Source organism: Carettochelys insculpta, chromosome 5 (genome assembly GCF_033958435.1).
Source record: "Carettochelys insculpta isolate YL-2023 chromosome 5, ASM3395843v1, whole genome shotgun sequence".
NCBI lineage: Eukaryota > Metazoa > Chordata > Testudines > Carettochelyidae > Carettochelys > Carettochelys insculpta.
In genome coordinates this window covers 34,370,779-34,380,085 of record NC_134141.1, presented here as the reverse complement: position 1 = coordinate 34,380,085, position 9,307 = coordinate 34,370,779, and positions in this window count along the sequence as shown.

Genomic DNA, 9,307 nt, shown 5'->3' with positions numbered 1-9,307 from the left:
GGGAAAACATCCAATGACCAGTCACACATTTTGAAGTGAGCCCCCACTACATGCCTCGGCAATCACTGCCCCTTTTCCCTCTCCCTCCTCATGACTGTTGTCAAGAGTTAAGTTCAGGAGCTGTCTTCTCTAGCACATTAGGCCCGGAGAGGGTCCCCTTTCAACAGCTAAAGATGCTTGTTTATGAATAAAAGAGAGAAGCTGTTTTCCTCTGAGGCTGTGCAGATCCGTGTCCCACAGGCTTGTATGTTTTCAAAGCTAGGGCAGAGGGGAAGCAGACCCTCAGATGGCATTTGAGTGCTCTTAAATTAATGTCCAACTGACAAGCACTCTCCTGCCACCTTCATCTCAGCAGCCCCACAATCTGAGGATGAGAAGTTGTTTTCTTTCCTTTCTAGTCTTGCAGAGCAATTTTCTCCCCTGGATAGACTAGCCTGCCATAGAGCCAGTGGGTCCAGTCCTGCACTCTTCTCCCCACTGGATGGGGGTTTTGTCAAAGAAAGGAAACAGCCTCTGTGTCAGAGAATTTATAAATCTTTAAAATAAGCAGAGGTACAAATATATGAGTATTTGTTATGGAATAAATGTAGTCTGTTTCTGGGTGGCAGGTCTCCAGCAGCAAAAAATCCAATGACCAGAGAAACAGTTTTGAAGTGAGCCCCCACTACTTGTCTCAGCAAACACTGCCCCGACTGACAAAGACCACTTAAGAACTGTAGTATAGTCAGAAATAGAAAATGTCTATATTTTCCCTGTAATCTATCAATTTGATCTTCTAGCTCTATGAAGTCTGTTTGTATATATAAAAACTGCAAAGTCCAGGAACCATTTTTACTCAAGATTAATTTATTTTGCTATTATTACCTTCATAGAGAGTCTGTGTATTAGTTTTGCTCATGAATGAGGGATTTATGGGGGCCAACTATCTTTTCTCCTTCTCAGCTGCCTTATCTCTCTTCCTGCTGCTTGTCCTCATTTCTTTTCCTTCTGTGTCTCTCATTTAGTAAGAAGAGAAGTGAATATTTTCCAAAGCTCACAGACGATTTTTTTTTTTTGCTCTGCCCCAGTCCCCTCACATTCCTTGGCATTTTTTTTTCCAGAGCCAGTGGTTTCCAGCCTGAAAACTTGGCTTGGCCTGGTCTGACCTTTACCTGTCAATATTGACATCTTCCTCTGACGTCCTCCATGCAGTGTTGCCCTGTTCTTTTCTTTGCTTGGTTTAATTTTAAAAGCCAGGGTCCATAGTACATTTCAACGTGGTACTTTGTGAGCCAACTGGATTGGATAATAACAAAATCTAAAACCTTAATAAAGTCTTATTTTATTATCTTGAGTGTGTGTGTCTATGTATTTATTCACAGCAGTAAAGCTATAATTAAGGTTGCAGAGGAGTTCTATTATAACCTTGTTTTCACTTGCTCAAAGCTTTCTGAAAATATTGCCTTTGGGGCTGAAATTTTCTGCATCTTGTAAAAACCTTCACACTACAGGAAATCACCCTGTTTGCATGGAGTGCAGAAGATGGCTATCCAGAAGCTTCAGTGCTCTAAGACCCATCTTTGGAACCTTTGGTCAGTGGAATGGCATTTCCCAGCTGTAGTAGAAGAGATTGGGATCTTGGAGACTTTTATGCAGCAAAGGGGAACCAAAATAACTGCTCTCTGAGGGCCAGCCTTGGCTCTATTTCACAATGTTCTGCAATTTCTATTTTTTTTCCTTTGCAAAAATACAGCTGCTACAAAATCAACTAATGGGCTGCTGCTCTCTTGATTGGGTTTGGCAGAACATGCTGCAAGGCAAAAGCAATGACAAAGACGTGAACCCCTTCCAATTCCATTTACCTTAATGAGGAGTGAACTCAGAAGGTTATGTAGTCCATTTAAATACTACCATTAATGCTGATCTATTTTTTTACTTTTTCTATTTAAAATAATTATGCTACAGTTTGTCATCCAGTGCATCCAAGAAAGTAGAAGCCCTGTAGAATAAATAGCATATTACAGGTTGAACCTCTCACATCTGGCACCCTCAAGACTTGACCGGTGCTGGATGAGAGAATTTGCCAGACCACAGGAGGTCAATGTTGTCTAGCACATTATCAACATATCTGGTGCTTACTGGGGGCTTAGGAGACATTCAGGGGTATATTAAGCTAAATAACAGCACAGAACACTGAGAGCCAGGCCTAGTGGTTGTGAACAAATTTTATGGGACCACAGGAAACTTGGCCACATCCAAGACAAGTGGTCATCCAGCTAACTAAAATCGTGTCAGATTACAGATGTTGCTGGACGAAAGAGTTCCGGATTAGAGAGGTTCAATCTGTATCATATTATAAAAACCAAATAAAGTTGCACACAATACAGAGAGCACTTTTTGTGTTTTGTGTGCTTTATTTTACCACTTATATAGTGTTGTTTCAATTTAGAGCTGTTTGGGATTTACAAGATTTTTAATAAAAGAAAATAAAAAACAAACAGAAAGCATTTGCAATTATTTGCTAGGCAACAATAAAATTTTGGGTATCAGTATTCCTCAGTTATATTCCTAACTTTAGGATGTTGTCTCGTGGTTAAAGCAAAGGACTGCATATTAGAATTCTTGGATGTTATTTGTATTTTAGTTAGATTTTTCATGATAAAATAGCCATTTGTAACACAGAATGCACTTTGTGAAGATAGGTATGCAACAGTAACCCCATTTTACGTATTGCCTAATCAAATACATAGATTTGGCACAGATATTTTTTAAAAGGCAATGTAATTCAATGACTGTGACTTGAGTTGCTGTATTAGCAACCTGGGGTGAAATCCTGGCCCACTGAAGTCAGTAAGAGTGTTGGTACTAACTTGGTGGGTCAGGCCAAGGTGGTGGTGGTCAGGATTTTAGACTGGGGTTTTATTCTCAGTTCTTACAGAAGAAATCAGATACACCCTCCGCTGTGTTCAGTTACCCTATTTGTAAACTAGAAGGAGTGCTGCTACTCTCTCTTTTAGAATAGGTATTTAAGACCATGCCAGAGAATTATTAATGCTAGTCCATGGAAGCAATGAGACTAGAAAGCAAGGTCTCTTGGCCCAGAGTGCCTTTCCCTGGACCAGGGAGTATTTCAACGAAGGAAAGAACTAGCGGCATCCATTTTGCCTATGTTAACTTTGGAACTATAATTCCATCAGGTTGCTGGGAACTTATTCAAGAAGCTCAGAGGGTAGTGATAATAATTAATGTACAGTGTGACAAAAATATGAACTTTCAGAAAGAACAGTTGTAGTACATGTGTGCAAATAACAACTTTCTGCAGCTTATCAGTCAAATGCACCTTTCTAACTACAAGATTAGCACCCTGCCAAATTTTAAGCCATTGCTCCAAGGCCTTGTGTGACATAACTGTTAAATCAAAGGTCTGAAAAAAGCCCAAGTTACCTGTTTTTCATTGAACTGCCATTTTGAAGAATGATTTTGATGTTTTTGATTAACCTTTCCATACTGATTTGAAGCAGGTACCAAGCATACCAATTTTCTGCCTAAAAAAATTAACTTTAACAAAGTTTTTTAAATTAATTATAACTTATGAAAGTTATAAGCAACTTAAGAAAATGTGAGGGAGCTACAATGGAAAGTGTTTGGAAATTTAAAAACCTCATTACTACTGTAACACCCATAATTAACATGCCTGTATTTTATCCAGTGGAATGTGTAGTCTAAGCTTGTATGGTCACAGATTTTGATTGTTTTTGTTTTATGACGTTGCTGCTGACAGAATTTACTATTTTGTCGGACCACTTGCTGCAGATCCCTGTTCCAGAAGCGAGAATTTCATTGTTTTCTTCCCCTCTTGGGCAAAACCTTGAAAACAAGTACGGTGTTTACCAAACCAGTGCTGAGTTCTTGAGTGTGTGGGCACTTCAAACAATAGCTCTGAGAGGTGTGATCTTTCTAATTCCTGTATGGAGGCTCGGACACCTAAAGATGAAATAGTGTCAATACTGATAACTATTGCATTGCTGCTCTTTTTAGCAGAAATTCAACAAATGAGTTTGGGACTGGGAAAATCTATCTCCCACTCTTTTCCAAGGTGGGGAACTGAATATTTACCAATAAATCACAGAAGCTGCTATACAGACTATACTATTTTTTGTATTAAAAAATTGAAATGAAATTTCCTCAAATCTCCACATTTCTCATATCAAAAAGCTGCAAAACCCAGGGTATTATCAGCTTTCCAGAGGACATTGGGCTTTGATTATATTTGCATCAAAACAGACACTGAAGCAATATACACAAAAACTAAAAATAAGAAATCAAAGGCTAGAATTTATGTACAGCACAATAATGGAATAAAATATTCAAATATGATGCCTATATCAAATATCAGTATATATTCAATTTATGTTCATCTGTTTGTTCTAGCTCAAAGCTATATTCCTCATTCAATCTCTCTTTAAGACCATTCAGTGTTTTCCATATTGCCAATAATTCTTTAAGCTGATACAGTATGAAGAATTCCTGGTGGTTTTCTAGATCCCTTGCAGAATGCAGGCTCATTCATATCAAGGCATGCAAGAAATGAGCAGAGAGTAAAGGGCCACTGTATTAGTCTGAATATTTGGCAACATATACTGTAATGATATAATAAATACTCTTTACATTTTTTTTAATAAATTGTGAGAAAGGCTGATGACTGTCTAGTGCCATACATTACTGGTCTGCAGCTCTTTAAGCTTGAATTTCATACAACAAAAACAACCACAGATTCCTTCTGGTGGGGAAAAATGTTTCCTATCAAGTCAGTTAACTGGATGGCAAGTAATTTGTAAAATCCAGGGCACAGGCACAAACTCTTTTGTGAATCATATTGAAACACTTTTACATTGTGTTTAGTTACATTTCAATTTCCCATTTTTGATTATTTAATAAAATAAGGAAAACAATAAAAACTCTTTTTCCCCTGGATATTCTACTTTATGGATTTCATTTTTTGGCAATTTATGCTTAATTGCAGGGGTTTGGATATTTTTAACAGTTTTTAAAGTACTGTAATTAAACAAAGAAAAAAATGACTTTCTGAGAGGAGCTTCCTCGTGTCCTTGTTCCCAGTAATGGTCTCCAAGAAATTATGAGGATTCCTTAGGCTGTATGCTCTGCAAACAGTTTTTAACACTAGAAAAGTATGTTTTAGATGTGTAAACTCCTCCTGCACTTCCGGTTCAAGGAAATTTTATCAGTCTATGGTTCCAATCTTACAAGCAGCTCAATGAATGTTGAACTTGGGGCCTGGAGGGAGCGCCAATTTACTTCAGGTCTGGGTCTAACAATAATTTCACTGCAGTTACGTTGGTCCTTTTGGTAATGGTCAGTTGGCACTTTATAGTGAGTATTTGAATACAAAATTAGTCTGCAAATTGCTGTACATAAATATAAATAAACCATAAAAGTGTGTGAAAAAATGTATTCAAGTGCTGTACATAAATATTAAGCTTTTTGTTATACCTGAAGCAATTTTCAATACATGCTATATCACCATTACAGAATTCACCTTTTGAGTCCCCACCTTTTTGGAATATTGTACACTCAAAAAACTTTGACTGGTATAGACCAATAGTTTTAATAACCTGTGCTCATAGGCTGCCATCTTATTTGATTTGCTTACTTTGAATAAAAACATCAATTTTAGGTAGAAAATCTACATGTGCCAGCATTCAACTTAGAGCACTTGTTTGTGTTATTAAAACTCATGAAAAATATCTTCACTCACTGTTATGTATTTGGTAGTAACAGAGGGCACTCCTGCTACAGTGAATGTTAGTGGCACCAGGACTGGACCCACAGCCAAATACATTACATTGGGTGATAGCAATTTGTGAAAGCTGGGGCCTCAAGCTACAGCTAGGGTAAGATAAGAAATCTAATTTTGAAAGTTACCAGCATTCTGTAACTCCCATTTAAATCCATTTTCAGAGTAGGCAGTAGGCGCTTTACCCTGTAATTTCTTGCACACCCCAAATTTCCATTCACTCCACTCCATCGGAGATTTGGGGGGCTCGCAAAAGGTTGGCTTGAGAGCAGGTAGCTTCACCTTAGTGGCATCTGACTCCTGCTGTTGTCTTTCTTTATAAAAATGTAATTGTATGTATCTTCTAGTATATGTAGTTGGAGTAGCTTATTTTTCGGCCCTGCTCTAGCTGTATCCATGCGGTTCTGCACAGTTTTGCTTTTCTTAATCAGCGATGCATAGTTACCGCGAGGAGTCAGATTTAAACCTCTTGCCCAATTGGGGATTACGATAAACTTCTGTTCAAGCACAAAATCCTGGTGTGCATCTGCGGCATTTGGAAGAATGCAGCCAGCCCAGCTCTCCAGTGCGCGCGCAGCCTCACGTTTATACAGAAAAAGGAGCGACTCGACTGAAGTACAGATTTCAGGTCCCCGACCTGTCTGGGGCTGCCGGGGCCGCCTCCGGCAGTGCTCTCTCTCATTGGGTGTCGCGGTATGATATGCAAATACGCCCTCCCCGCTTTAGCTCTTTTTCTTGGTTTCGCAAGCAGCCGCCAGGCGGAAACGAAGAGCCGCTCTTCCCAAGGGCTCCGGCGGGCAGAAGGGGAGCGGGGGAATGGGTGGTTTAGTGGGTGGTGGTTAAGGGAGCCACCGCCGCTGGCCCGGCCAATCGGAAAGGGGTGGAAAGAGGCCAAGTACGCAGCTCCGCGCTAGTATCGCCAGCTCATTCTGCAGTCGCAGAGCCAGACCCGAGAGGGGGGAGAGAAAGGGAGAGAGAAGGGAAGGAAAAAGAGAGGCAGCAACACACATAGAATCAGCCCAGCTCCACACACACTCTCTCGCGCGCGCGCACACACACACACACACGTACGTCTCAGCCTCTCCTGGATCGCGTTCAAGTCAGCCACCAAAACCTACTCTCCAGCCTTGCAACTCAAAGAGGAAGGAAGATTGGAAAGCGGGAGGAGTAGGAGAAGGAGGAGGGGGCTGCCCACTGCCTATAGACTTTACCGCCTTTTCCCCTCCTCTGGCCAAGAATTTTCTTCCTGTTTGGTTTCTCCATTAAAAAAAACTGAGCAAACAATACATTTTTTTTTACTTTTTTAAACAAAGAAGGCCACTTCTGGAGATCCAAACAAAAACAAACAAACAAACCACACCGAGCTCTTGAGAAAAGAATAAACTTGTTACGTGAGAAATGTGAAGCCATCGGCCCTGTGTTGTGTATTACAGATTTCAGGAGCCCATTTGTTTAATGCAATACAGTGCAATGGTATGTGGCATTGAAAATTATGCTTTTTTTTTTTCCTTTTCTTTTGCTTGGCTCTTCCCTCTCCCCCCACCCCCAGGCTGAGATTGTGTCTCTGTAGTTTCAGAGTGGATGTTACAGCCCCTTCCTAAGAACTGATATCACTTCTGGTTTACAGGATGAGATATAACTGGTGGATTGTTTGTATTTTGCTTTTTTGGCAGCTTTTGTATGTGGGTCACACTTTATGCCAGGAATCAGTTGATGGGAGTTTGCGTCCAAAAGTGCTGAACTTGGCACATTTCCTGCTTCAACTTTTCTCCCCCCCTCCCCCTCTTTGCTGGCAGGCAGCTATCAGTTAAAGCCTGGAAAGGATTAATGAAAATGCTGGTTTATTTGTGTCTCGCGACAGTTTTAGCCTCCCCTTTGTTGTTGCTGTAGTTTCTTTGTTTGTTCACCTTTTGGATTCTTTTCCTTCTAGCCGTCTGGTGTATTTAGTGATGAATGAACGTGCGCCCACGGGAATGTGTACTTCTCAGGAAAAGTGCCACTGTGACCCTCTGCTTGCTGTGCTAGTTAATTTTTCTAGGATGCTTCGTGTTGCAGCGCGGAGTGTTCCTTTGGTATCTCGGAATTTGTTTTTTCAAGTTACTTTTGTGGCTTTCCTGCGGTTTTCCTTTCCCCTTTTCACCCTACTGTGGGAGCCATGCATGTATTTTAATTCATTCCTTTCTTCTGTGTGTGTGTGCGTGTATGTGTCTGTCTGTCTGCTTTCCCCTCTTGTCCTCCCCTCGCCTGTGTGTCTGGCCCACATTTTAATGCACAATATCCCATCCATTAAGTTGTGGTTGAATGCGGAGTGTGTGAGGACTTGGCAGCTCTCAGGTTGAAGGGGGCGGGGAAGCCAGTTTCGACTTTGACACAAGATGCCGATGTGGCGTGATCTGCATTATTATTAGGGCTGCGAAAATGGCCATCTTCTACTCCTGCTGCTGGGAAGGGCTGCCATTGAACTTGAGACGGGACAGACGAGATGTCCAAGTTTTTTTTCCTAAAGTACAGTAGCTGGCAGGGAAAAGGCGCCAGAATACACAAGACTTAACTCTAACTTTCTTTGAAGTGATCTTGAGCCGCAACCCTTGTAACTTAACATTGAATCATAGGAAAAAAAGTTAACTTTTGAACTCTATTTGTATAAACATTTACATCAATCTTTTAAAAATACCCAGAACAAATCTGGAAAGTCATATCAACTGTTAGAAAAGATAAAGCTGCAGCATTTCTGGTGTGACCAGGAAGCTTAAGAGAAGTTAATGTGAGTTTTGAGAGAATGAGCTATACTAACGAGAACGGGTTTCGCTCCTTTGTAAGGCTGCAACTCTGACCTTTACGCAGTCAGGGTAAAAACTGCAGCGTTGTGTAACACAAAACGTTGCGGTTTACAGTTTTACAGTTGAGGTTTGATGTTTTCATTTTTCTGGTCTGGGAGACAGAAAGCGCTCGGGTATTAGAGTCATCAGTAAACCATATGTGGACAGAGGTCAAGCACACACACCCAGCGAGACTGATAGTGTGTGTGTGTGAGAGAGAGAGAGAGAGAGAGAGAGTTTTTCTGAATTAATACCATGTTGAAAGTATATAGGTGCATTGGTATAGTAAGTCACAAGTTTTGCGGTTCAGGTTTTTTTTAAACCTCTACTCTAAAATTCAACTATATATAAAGTGAATTGAGACTGCGAACAGACAAAAAGACTGAGTTTCAATCTTTGTTTTCCAAGTTATATTTATTTTCTATTGTAATCGGACAGAGGTAATATACTCAGGAAAACTGAACGAAACTATAATTGCATGACATAAACGTCTGCAGCTTTGTTGTATAGTGAATATCAGATCACAAGGAATCCTGAATCACAAGTCGCCTTCCAATTCACAGTTATTGGTCATATTCTGAATACTATATTACACCCCGTATAACACTGTGAGGTATATAGTGCATACCTTAGTCAACCTGTGCCAGATGTGTGTACACATGTAGATGTCTGGCTGCCTAACGGGTATAAGCTT